The following is a 12,412-nucleotide window of genomic DNA, read 5'->3' on the forward strand; positions in this document are numbered from 1 at the left end:
TCAGATAGTTGTAGGTGTCCAGCATTATGTCTGGGTTCTCTACTCTGTTCCATTGTTTTATGTGTCTGTTTTTGTATTAGGATCATGCTGGTTTGGTTACTGTAGCCCTGTAGTATAGTTTGAAGTCAGGTAGTGTGATGCCTCCAGCTTTGTTCTTTGTGCTTAGGATTGCCTTGGCTATTTGGGCCCTTTTTGGGTTCCATGTGAATATTAAAATAGTTTTTTTCTTGTTCTGTGAGTAATCTCAATGATAGCTTAATAGTAATAGCATTGAATCTATAAATTGCTTTGGACAGTATTATCATTTTAATGATACTGATTCTTTCTATCCGTAAGCAAGGTATTTTTCTCTGTTTTTTGTGTGTGTCATCTCTGATTTATCTGAGCAGTGTTTTGTTGTTCTCCTAGTAGAGATCTTTCACTACCCTAGTTAGATGTATTCCTAGATATTTTATTCTTTTTGTGGCAATTGTGAATGAGAGTTAATTCCTGATTTGGCTCAAGGCTTGACTTTGTAATACTAGTGATTTTTGCATATTGATTGTGTATCCTGAGACTTTGCTGAAGTTCTTCTTTATCAATTTAAGAGGCATTTGGGCAGAGACTATACAGTTTTCTAGAAATAGGATCATGTTGTCTGCAAACAGCAGTAGTTCGACTTCCTCTCTCCCTATTTGGATGCCTTTTATTTCTTTCAAATTTTGCCTGATTGCCTGGGTCAGGACTTCCAATACTATGTTGAATAGGAATAGTGAGAAAGGATATCCTTTTCTTGGCTGTTTTCAAGAGGAATGCTTTCAGCTTTTATCCATTTGTATGATGTTGGCTGTGGGTTTGTCATATATGGCTCTTATTATCTTGAGGCATGTTCCTTCAATACATAGTTTATTGAGAGTTTTTAGCATGGAGCAATGTTGAATTTTATTGAAGGCCTTTTCTGCATCTATTGAGATAATCATGTAGTTTTTGTCTTTAGTTCTGTTTATGTGATTAATCACATTTATTGATTTGTGTGTGTTGAACCAACCTTGCATCCCAGGGATGAAGCCTACTTGATCATGGTGGATAAGCTTGTTGATGTGCTACTGGATTCGGTTTGCCAGTATTTTATTGAGAATTTTTGCATTGATACTCATCGAGGATATTGGCCTGAAATTTTTTGTGTTGTTGTTAAATCTCTGCCAGATTTTGGTATCAAGATGATGATGGCCTCATAGAATGAGTTAGTGAGGAGTCCCTCCTCCTCATTTTTTCAGGAATAGTTTCAGTAGGAATGGTACCAATTCTTTGTACATCTAGTAGAATTCATCTGTGAATGCATCTGGTCCCAGGATTTTTCCAGGTTGTTTTCTTTTTTTGGTTGGTAGGCTGTTTATTACTTTCTAAATTTCAGAGCTCGTCATTGGTATGTTCAGGGATACCAGTTCTTCCTGGCGTCTGTCTTGGGAGGATGTATTTGTCCAGGAATTTATCAATTTCTTTTAGATTTTCTGGTTAATATGCATAGAAGTGTCCATAATATTCTCTGATGATTGTGTTTCTGTGGGTTAAGTAGTAATATCACCCTTATTGTTACTGATTCTGTTTATTTGACTCTTCTTTTCTTCTTTATTAGTCTAGCCAGCAGTCTCTTTATGGTATTATTTTTTTCCAGAAAACCATCTCCTTGATTCATTGATCTCTTGAATAGTATTTCATTTCTCAGTCTCCTTCAGTTCAGCTCTGATTTTGGTTATTTGTTGTCTTCTGCTAGTTTGTAATTTGTTTGCTCATGGTTCCCTAGTTCTTTTAGTTGTGATGTTAGATTGTTAACTTGAGATCTTTCTAACTTTTTGATGTGATCATTTAGTGTTATCAATTTCTCTCTTATCACTGCCCTAGCTGTGTCCCAAAGATTCTGGTGTGTTATATCTTTTTTCTCATTAGTTTCAAATAATTTCTCGAGATGTTAATTTTACCCAGGATTCACTTAGGAGTAGGTTATTTCTATTTCATGTAATTGTATCATTTTAAGTGAATTTCTTAGTCTTAATTTCTAATTTGATTACACTGTGGTATGAGAGACTTTTTGTTATGATTTCATTTCTTTTGCTTAGCTGAGGAGTGTTTTACTTTCAATTGTATGTCTGATTTTAGAGTATTTGCCATGTGGCCTTGAGAAAAATGTATATTCTATTGTTTTATGTGGAGCTATCAGGTCCATTTGATCCAGTGCTGAGTGCTGGTACTGGATATCTTTATTAATTTTCTATCTCAGTAATGTATCTCATATTGTCAGTGGGTTGTTGAAGTCTCCCATTATTATTGTATGGGATTCTAAGTCCCTTTGAAGGTCTCTGAGAAAGAGCATGCTTTACAAACCTGGGTGCTCCTGTGTTGGGTACATACATATTTAGGGCGGGTAGATTTTCTTGTTGAATGGAACTCTCTATGATTATGTAATGTCTTTGTCTTTTTTGATCTTTGTTGATTTAAAATCTGTTTTGTCAGAAACTAGAATTGCAACCCCGTTTTGTTTTTTTTTTTTCTGTTTTATATTTGCTTGGTAGATTCTTCTCCACCCCTTTATTTTGAACCCATGTTTGTCACTGTATGTGAGATGGGTTTTTTGAAGACAGCATACAAATGGGTCTTGGCACTTTATCCAGTTTGTCACCCTGTGTCTTTTAATTGAGGCATTTAACCCATTGACATGTAAGGTTAGTATTGATATATGTGGATTTGATCCTGTCATCATGATATTAGCTTGTTACTTTGCAGACTTGTTTATGTGGTTGCTTGATAGTGTCAGTGGTCTGTGTACTTCAGTATATTTTTGTAATGGCTGGTAATGATCTTTTCTTTCCCTATCTAGTGCTTTATTCCAGAGCTCTGGTAAGGCAGGTCTGGTGGTAACAAATTCCCTCAGCATTTGCTTGTCTGAAAAAGATCTTATATCTCTTTTGCTTATGAAGCTTAGTTTGCCCAGATATGAAATTCTAGCCTGGAATTTCTTTTCTTTAAGAATCTTGAATATTGGCTCCTAATCTCTTCTGGCTTGTAGGGTTTCAGCTGAAAGGTCTTCTGTTAGTCTGATGGCTCCCCTTTGTAGATGACCTGGTTTTTCTCTCTCACTGCCTTTAACATTTTTCTTTCACTTCAACCTTGTAGAATCTAATGATTATGTGTCTTGGGGATGATCTTCTTATAAAGTATCTTACTGGGGTTCTTTGCATTTCCTGAATTTGAACGTTGGCCTCTCTAGGTAGGTTTGGGAAATTCTTCTGGATGATATCCTAAAATATATTTTCCAATTTTATTCTATTCTCCCTATCTCTTTCAGGTACACCAATGAGTCATAGATTTATTTGGTATCTTTACATGATGCCATATTTCTCTGAGATTCTTCCTTTTCATTCTTTTCTCTCTACTCTTGTCTGCCTGTCTTATTTCAGAAAGGCAGTCTTCTAGCCTTGAGATTCTTTCCTTTGCTTGGTCTATTCTGCTGTTAATATCTGTGATTGCATTATGAAATTCAATCACAAGTAGTGTGTTTTTCAATTCTAGCCAGTCAGTTACATTATCCTCTATACTGGCTATTTTGTCTGTCAGCACCCGCAACATTTTATCATGATATTTAGCTTCCTACTTTTCAAATCTTAATGCTAAGTTAGAATATTAAAAAATAATACATAGTGTGATAGCAGACACTTTTTACACTTTCTTAATTTTAATGGAAATATGCACTAGTGTTTTATCATTAGTATGATTATTCCAATTGGCATAAAATAAAAAAGCATTCTGTTATTTTATTAAGTTATACTTCTATTCTAACTTGTATTTAAAATAGTATAAATTAATTTTTTGTTATTAATGCTCTGTATTTTTGTGATTTGGGAATTTTGCCTTTAGATTGTTGTATGGGTCGGAATGACATATCTAATTTATCTGGGGGGTGTGTGTGTGTGTATTTGTCCTATCTTTATGTTTGACATTAGGGTTATTCTAGCTTTTAAGAATTATTTGTTGAACTTTATATTTTTTCTATTATTTGAAAAAGTTTTGGATCTTTAAGTTTTTAAAAACTAATCTTATTGATGTTTAGTATAAATACAATAAAATGTACACACATTTAAATGTACTTTGATTATTTTTTGTTGTTGTTGCTGAGATAGGTTCTTCTTCTGTTGCCCAGGCTGGAGTGCAGTGGTGCTACCATGGCTCACTGAGCCTTGATCTTTTGGGTTCAGGCAATCCTCCTACCTCAGCCTCCTGAGTAGGTAGGACCACAGGTGTACACTACCAGACCTGGTTTATTTTTCACTTTTTTTTTTGTAGAGACATCGTCTTACTGCCTTGCTCAGACTGGTCTTGAACTCCTAGCCTCCAGCAGTCCTCCTGCCTTGACCTCTCGGAGTTCTGGAATTACAGATGTGAGCCACTGCACCAGGCCTAATGAGTTTTGAAAAAAAAAAAAAAGGTGCATCATACTTCCTTATGGTATATAACAACCATAAAGTCAAGATATAAAACATTTCCTGCACCCTTAAAATTTAGCTTTTTGCAATTAATCCCTTCCACACCTCTGGTTCTATATAACCCAGACCTTCTTTATGACACTATATTAAATATTTCTTTTGTAGAATTTCATATACATGAAAATTTAAAATATGTGCTTTTTTGTTTCTGGAGTCTTTTGCTCAGCATAATGCTTTTGTGATTCATCAAAGTTTTTGTATGCGTAAGAAGTTTATTTCTTTTTATTTTGCTGGGTAGTATTAATTTATGACAATTTAATTATCCATATACTTCTTGATTGACTTTTTTTTTTTTTTTTTTACAATTTGGTGTCGTTATATAAAAACAAAACAAAACAAAAAAACACTATGAACTTGTAAATGTAGTAAGGACATGTTTTTATTTCTCATGCATTAACATCCACAAGTTAATTTTTGGGATCATGTAAGTGTATAGAACATTATAAGAAATTAGCAATAATTGTATCATTTTGTCATTTCCCCCAGCAGTGTACAGTGGTTTCAGTTGTTTTACATCCTCATTGGTTTTGTCAGTTTTTAATGTTAGCCATTCTCCTGGGTATGTAACGGTAGATTATTTTAGTTTTAAATCACATTGTTTTGATGACTAGTGATGTTGAGTATCATTTCTTCAGCTTCTTAGACATTATGCCATCTTTTGTAAAATGTCTTTAACTACTTTGCCAATTGAAACATTGAATTTTCTTATAATACATATACATGTTAGTCTACATACAAGTATTTTTCAGATACACAAGTCTGCATATTCATATTCTTAACAATGTCCGTTTAGAAGATACGTATTATCATGTAAAACTCCAATTTATCACTTTTTTCTGTTTCATGCTTACTGTGTATCTTATGTGAGAGTCCTTTGCCTATCCCAAGATTGTTAACATTTTCCTTAAATATTATATACATAGCCTGTCCTTTGTCAGAGAATAAGGCTGAATGAAAGCAAGCAGAACTTGGAGAATGAGAGAAGGAGGATGGCTCTAAGTTCTTTTATTCTAGACCTGGTTTAGTGCCATTTAAACTAAAGTCTGACCATTCTAGGGATTCTGCTGAATGTTCCTACTGTTTATTAAGGTCTTCCTAGTTTGCCTAGTTGGAACTTCAGTCTCTCCTAGTCTAATGTAACCTCGAAAATTGTTCAGCTTTCAGCTCTTTGTGGTTCTATCCCATGTATGCAAAGGATCATATCCAGCAACATATGGATCCAGTAACATCCAGATATAAGTGACCCCTGTGCAGATTTCAGAGCTTTTCTTCTGCCTGGCTCCTTCCTCTCTGGCACTTTGCCTTTCAAATTCTAGTTGTCTGAGACTTCCCAGACTCTGATGTTTCTCCCCAACTTGACAAGACTGCTATACTCTGATTAATTGAGCCCTTTTTACACAGCAGTCTGGAAACGACCTCCAAGCAGAATGCTATGAGTTTATAGGGTTCAAATAAATTGCTTCCCTTTCAGCAATCACAATTCTGTGTTTTTTGTTGTCCAGTGTCTAATTTTGTTCGCATATATTTTATTCACTGTTCTCGTTGTTTACAGCAGTAAGGCAAATCTGGGATGAGGGGATGAGATATCTGTAATGACAGCAATTGGATTCTGAATGTTTTGTTTTGTTTTCTTTCAATTGTGGTCAAACACAGAGAAAAAATTATGATTTTAGCCATTTTAAAGTTTATAGGTTAGTGGCATTAACTTCATGCACACTGTCATGCAACCATGATCATCACCCATTGCCAGAATTTTTTATCTTTCCAAACTCAAATTCTGTACCCATCAACTCTATGCCTATTAAATGATTCCTCATTTCCCCTTTTCCCTCAGCCCAGGACAACCACAGTCCTACTTTCTTTCTGTATAAATTTGATTGCTCTCGGTGTCTCATTTAAATTGAATTATATGGTATTTGTCCTTTTATGTCCAGTTTATTTGCACTTGACATAATGTCTTCGAAGTTATTCTTATTGTAGTATGTGTCAATTTCACCTTTTCAAAGCTGAACAATATTCCATTCTAGATATCTACCAGGTTTTGTTTATTCATTCACCTGTTGATGGATACTTGTGTGGCTTCCACCTTTTAGCTATTGCAAATAATGCTTCTATAAACAGGGGTATACAAATATCTTTTCCAGTGACTGTTTTCAATTCTTTTGGATGTATATACAGAAGTGGAATTGCTGGATAATACAGTAATTTTATTTTCAATTTTTGAGGAGCCACCATACCATTTTCCACAGCAGCTACGCCATTTTATATCCCCACCAACAATGCACAATGGTTCCAATTTCTCTACATCTTTACCAACAGTTGTTATTTTCCATTTTTGTGTGTGTGTGTATTTTTAGCAAGTTATCATAATAGGTAGGAAGTGGCATCTCATTATACTTTCGATTTATGTTTCCCCAATTATTAGTGATAGTGATATTGAGCTTTTCATAAGCTTAGGGAACTTTTGGATATCTTCATTGATATGTCTATTTAAGTTCTTTGCCCAGTTTTAATTGGGTTGTTTGTGTTTTCATTGTTGAGTTATAGAAGTTCATTATGATATTCTGTAATTAATCCCATATCAGATATATGATTAATAAATATTTTCTTATATTCAGTGGGTTGCCTTTTTGCTTTGTTGATAATGTCCTTTGATGCATAAAAGTTTTATTTTGATTAAGTCCAATTTACTCATTTTTTTTGGTTGTCACCTGTGGTTCTGTTCTTGTAGCATTCGAGAAATCAATGTCAAATCCAACATATGAAGGTTTCACCCTTGTTTTCTTCTAAGAATTTTTACTGATTCAGCATTTTAATATATTTGTCTCTTGTAACAGATTTTAACTTAGTTAATTTGCTTGATATTAGTGCAGCATTTCTGCTCACTTTTAGTTACATTTTGCATTGAATATCTTTTATCATTCTTTAAGTTTCAATGTATATGTCTTTAAATCTAAACTGAGTCTCTTGTAGATAACATATAGTTTGACCCTGATTTTTATTCATTCTGCCAATATGTTTTCAGTTGGGGGCGTTGTTTAGTCTACCTACATTTAAAATTATCATTGATAGCAAAGCATTTATTTTTACCGCTTTGTTATTAGTTTTCTGTATGTCTTAAAGCTTTTTGTCCCTCATTTCCTCCACTACTGCCTTTCTTTGTGTTTAATCAATTTTTTTTGGTAGCAGCGTGGTTTGATTCTCTTCTCATTTTCTTAAATATTCCATAGATGTTTTCTTTGTGATTACATTGAAGATTACAAATAATAGCCAAAAGTCATTATCTTTTTTAAATTGATACTGACTTAACTCCAATACCATAACAAAATTCTCTACTTCTTTACAGTTCCACCCTCCCCTACTTAGTTTTACTGATGATACAGATTACATCATTATATATTGTATACTCGTTAACATTAACATGCATTCATAATTATTTTTATGCATTTGTCTTTTAAGTCTTGTAGAAAATAAAAAGTAAAGTTACAAAGCAAAACTGTTTTTATTTGTCGTATATTTGTCTTTACCAGAGAACCTTATATTTTTATATTTTTGTATGACTTCTAGTTACTTGTCTAGTGTACTTTCATTTAAATGTGAAGGACTTGCATTAACATTTCATGTAGAGTGGGTCTAGAGGTAAGGAATTCCCAGCTTATGCTCGTGTGGGAATGTTGGGATGTTTTAATTTCTTCCTCGTTTTTAAGGGATAATTTTGTTGGATATGGAATTCTAGGTTGATAGTTTTTCTTACAACATTTAAAATATATATTTCCATTGCCTTCTGCCCTGCAAAGTTTCTGCTGAAGAGTCCACTTATAATCTTATCAGGGATTCCTGTAAGTTTTTGTTGTCTAGAATTTTATTTCTCTTTCTATTCCTAAATCTAGCAGAATTGAATCAATTTAATGTTCGAGTTTGACAATACATTAGTTTACCTTTTTCTGTATCATTTGATAACTGTTTTGTTGTTGTTATTGTTTGTTTGTTTGTTTTGAGACAGAGTCTTGCTCTGTTACCCAGGCTGGAATGCAGTGGTGTGATCTCGGTCACTGCAGCCTCCACCTCCCAGGTTCAAGCAATTCTCCTGCCTCAGCCTCCCAAGTAGCTGGGATTACAGGCGCCCACTGCCACACCCAGCTAATTTTTGTATTTTTAGTAGAAACGAGGTTTTACCATGTTGGCCAGGCTGGTCACAGGTGACCCACCCAGCTCGGTCTCCCAAAGTGGTGGGATTATAGGCATTAGCCACCGCACCCACTGTATCATTTGATGACTTTTGTTTTTATTCTCTTTACTTGATATTAATGTTGCTGATGAAATCGACTATATGATGTCACAGTGATGCCAAAATAAAACTCTTAACTTTCAGTGGGATTTGATGTCACTATTTATTTAATAGTGACAATGTCAGGGACTTTACTATGCCTTTTATGAGTGGTGTACTTTAGGAAAGGTATAAAATTATTAGGGCACAAAACATTCCACTTTATGACATTTTTATCTATCTCATGTTTTGTTTTAAAAAAGAGAACTATTACTCACACTTATGGAGTCATATGGGAGTTGGTTAGGTAACTCTGTTTTTCCTGGTTCAGTTCATGTCTGGCTATTGAATGACAGTCAGCTGGGGTGACTAGAACCTAGCACACTGGAGAACTTTGCACAGTTACACCTGTCTTTCCTTTTCTAACAGGCCAGACTAGGGATGCTTTTGTGGTGATAGCAGAGGTTAGGATGTCCAAACCCACATGCACAAGCTGATTTTAAACCTCTGCTTGCATTAAGTTTTCTAAGGTTCTATTTTCTAGGGCAAGCCCTACATTTGTGTCCATATCAAGGAGTGGAACAAGTCACCCCACTTATGATGTAACTAAAATTTCCAAGAGAAATGAGAAGGATTCAGGAGTGGTAAATTGGTGCCATTACTGCACTATAACACACCAACCTATTTTATTTGTATTTTATATAGAATACGTTTAGTTCTCTATTTAAAATTGCCTGTGTACCTCCTTTAAATATCTTGTTACTTTTTAAAAAAAGTGTTTATTTTTATTTTTTGCTTTTTAATAGGCAGGGTACAGAACTGCTAACATATCATATATATTCTTTTCTCTAGTGTAATATCATCATTTTGTTTCATTCTTTCTGCTTTGTATATTTCCATTTTCACTTCTTCTTGTGTATATATATGTACTGTTTGCTATAACTTAATATTTTCTAGTGTGTAGAAATTTATGTGTACTATTTTACATAGCACAGCATTTAACATTTAAGGTTTTTAATATCTTTTTAAAATCCCTACTTATGTATCTATGAAAGTCAAAAAATAATAATCTTGCAAATCCCTCAGTTGATGAATTTTTGCAACAAGCTTACTTCCTCTGTATTTTTAACTGACATCTCATCTTGTTAGTATAATTTGGAAATACTGTACAAGAATGATTTTTGATACCGCATTCATGTTTTACCCAGTTTCATAAATTTAAAATCAATATCTAATTTTATTCCATACTCACTTTGAATCTTTGTATACCGAAAGTTTCTCTGGATCTTGTCTTTGATAAATCTACATTTATTTAATAGTGACAATGTCAGGGACTTTACTATGCCTTTTACGAGTGGTGTACTTTAGGAAAGGTATAAAATTATTAGGGCACAAAACATTCCACTTTATGACATTTTTATCTATCTCATGTTTTGTTTTAAAAAAGAGAATTAGGAAGTCATTAGAACTTTTATTCCTTCATACAAATAGAGATTTGTAACTTGGATTTTCTGCCTTGATATTTTTAGGATACTTTTCTCTTTCATCGAAATCCAAACCAGTTTCTAGGAAGTCTCTTGGTGAGTCTGATTAACCGATTTTATCTAGATTATGGTGAGCCTTTTCTATGTGCAAATCTCTGTATACAATGATTTCCTTAGTTGTAGCTGCTACTTTCTCTTACCCTCAAATGATTACCACCCCTACCTCAGGGGAACAGCAATCATTTTTAATTTGAATAAGCAGACCCTGTCCTTTATCTGTGTTTCCCTTAATAATTTTAATATCTTTCTTTCTTCAGTTCTTACTATAAGAAGAGCTTTCCATGGTTTGTTATAGCATTTATAATGCAGATTTTAATTTTGCAATTGCATTTTTGCTTTTTCTGAATTGGAATGTTTCATTACTGTGTTTTTCATCTGATCCTATTGTTGTTTTCTTAATTTTTTTTTTTTTTTTTTGAGATGGAGCTCGCTCTGTTGCTTAGGCTGGAGTGCAGTGGCACAATCTCGGCTCACTGCAACCTCTACCTCCCTGGTTTAATGGATTCTGCTGCCTCAGCCTCCCGAGTAGTTAGGATTACAGGCATGCACCACCCTGCCCGGCTAATTTTTGTATTTTTTATTCCTGCTCTGGTTTTTGAGATGTAATTTTTCTTGCATTCTAATGAAAAATACTTGTGTATCTGTTAATAGATAATAGATATCCTTGTTGATTGTATTAGGTGATGATTTATTTCTGTTATATTTATCACCAGAATCCTACTGGTTTATTCCTCATTACTCTTTCTAGGGCCAGATAAAATTGACTTTAGCTTGGAGTGGACCAGCACTTTGGATGTATTGATTGGTATTGATATGATATGTATTGATATGAATTCTTGTCAGAATTCCAGGTGCTGGGAAGGTGGACGTATAGATTTCCCACACAATTTGCACTGTGTAGCTTGCTTTCATATTTTATTGTGTTTCAATATATTTCTCTTCCTCATTCTCTGATATTTACAACAAATGAAATAATTTTTCCAAATATCTCTCAGCTGTTAATATAGGAATGGAATGCAAGTCTTCCTTCTCCTTCATTGCCTTCTTTATTTTTCTTCATCTAATCAATTGTGACAATATTGTGAATATACTTAAAAACTAGAATTATTGTAGGAAATGCATGTTATCTCAGTATTAAAATAATACATGTTACCTCTTGTTTTGCTATGTTTTTCTGGGATAGATTCTTTAAAGTGGAATTACTGGCATAAAGTGCACTAATACTTTTGTTAATTTTTGGTATGGATTGAAAAATTATTTCCTAAATATTCTTATCAAATTAAAGTGCTAGAAGCAGTATGAACATATACTATCATCTGGGAAAAAAACACTACGGGGATTATTTGCTTATTGTGAAAAAAATAGAATCACAAAAATCTGTGGAAAGGAAAACAAAAGGCAGTCATCATTTCATTGTCTAGCAATGACTCTTACTATAAATCTAGTTTAGTTATTTTATTTTCTGCCCTAGTTCTTTCTAGGGTAGATAGATAAGTATATAGGGCAATATATAGACAGATAGTTAATAGTGATAGAATGCACACATGGATGAAAATACTATAAGGATGAGATTTAAGATGTTTTATGTTTTTATCCCATTATACATAACCCAGTGATTAATGTCTTTACACTTATTACAAATGGTAAGTCATAGAAAGAAAATTAAGAAAAAGATTTGTTAAGTTTATGTGTACAGTAAATACACACATGTAAAATTTCAAAGGAATGTTGTATCAACTTATGATCTCAACATTCATGTTATATTAATATTTATTATTTAATTTTCTAAAACATTTTAAATTTTATGAGGAAAATATTACTTTATTGTTTTGTATTGATGACCAGTTAGGTTAAATTTATTTTATTCTAATGCTTATTATACAAGGACTATTCTGTAAAACTTTTGTTAAAGCTTATGATCAATTTATCGACTTTGATTAGTACCCATTGCACTTTATTAACAATCTTACTGTTTTCACTCACACCATTATTGTTATATTTTGTACAGATAAAAATCTCTTCTTAAATTTTTTACCAATCACATTTGTATTTTCCATTACTTTTAGTTCAGAAAATCTTTTTAC

General features: G+C 33.3%; 1 protein-coding gene across 1 annotated transcript in view; it reads left to right on the forward strand.

Moving 5' to 3' along the window:
- Positions 1-12,412, forward strand: part of LIPI (lipase, member I) — a 121,893-nt gene that overhangs the window by 7,860 nt on the left and 101,621 nt on the right. The gene's annotated exons all lie outside the window — the stretch shown is intronic.

Source organism: Colobus angolensis, unplaced genomic scaffold (assembly GCF_000951035.1).
Source record: "Colobus angolensis palliatus isolate OR3802 unplaced genomic scaffold, Cang.pa_1.0 Scaffold360, whole genome shotgun sequence".
Lineage (NCBI taxonomy): Eukaryota > Metazoa > Chordata > Mammalia > Primates > Cercopithecidae > Colobus > Colobus angolensis.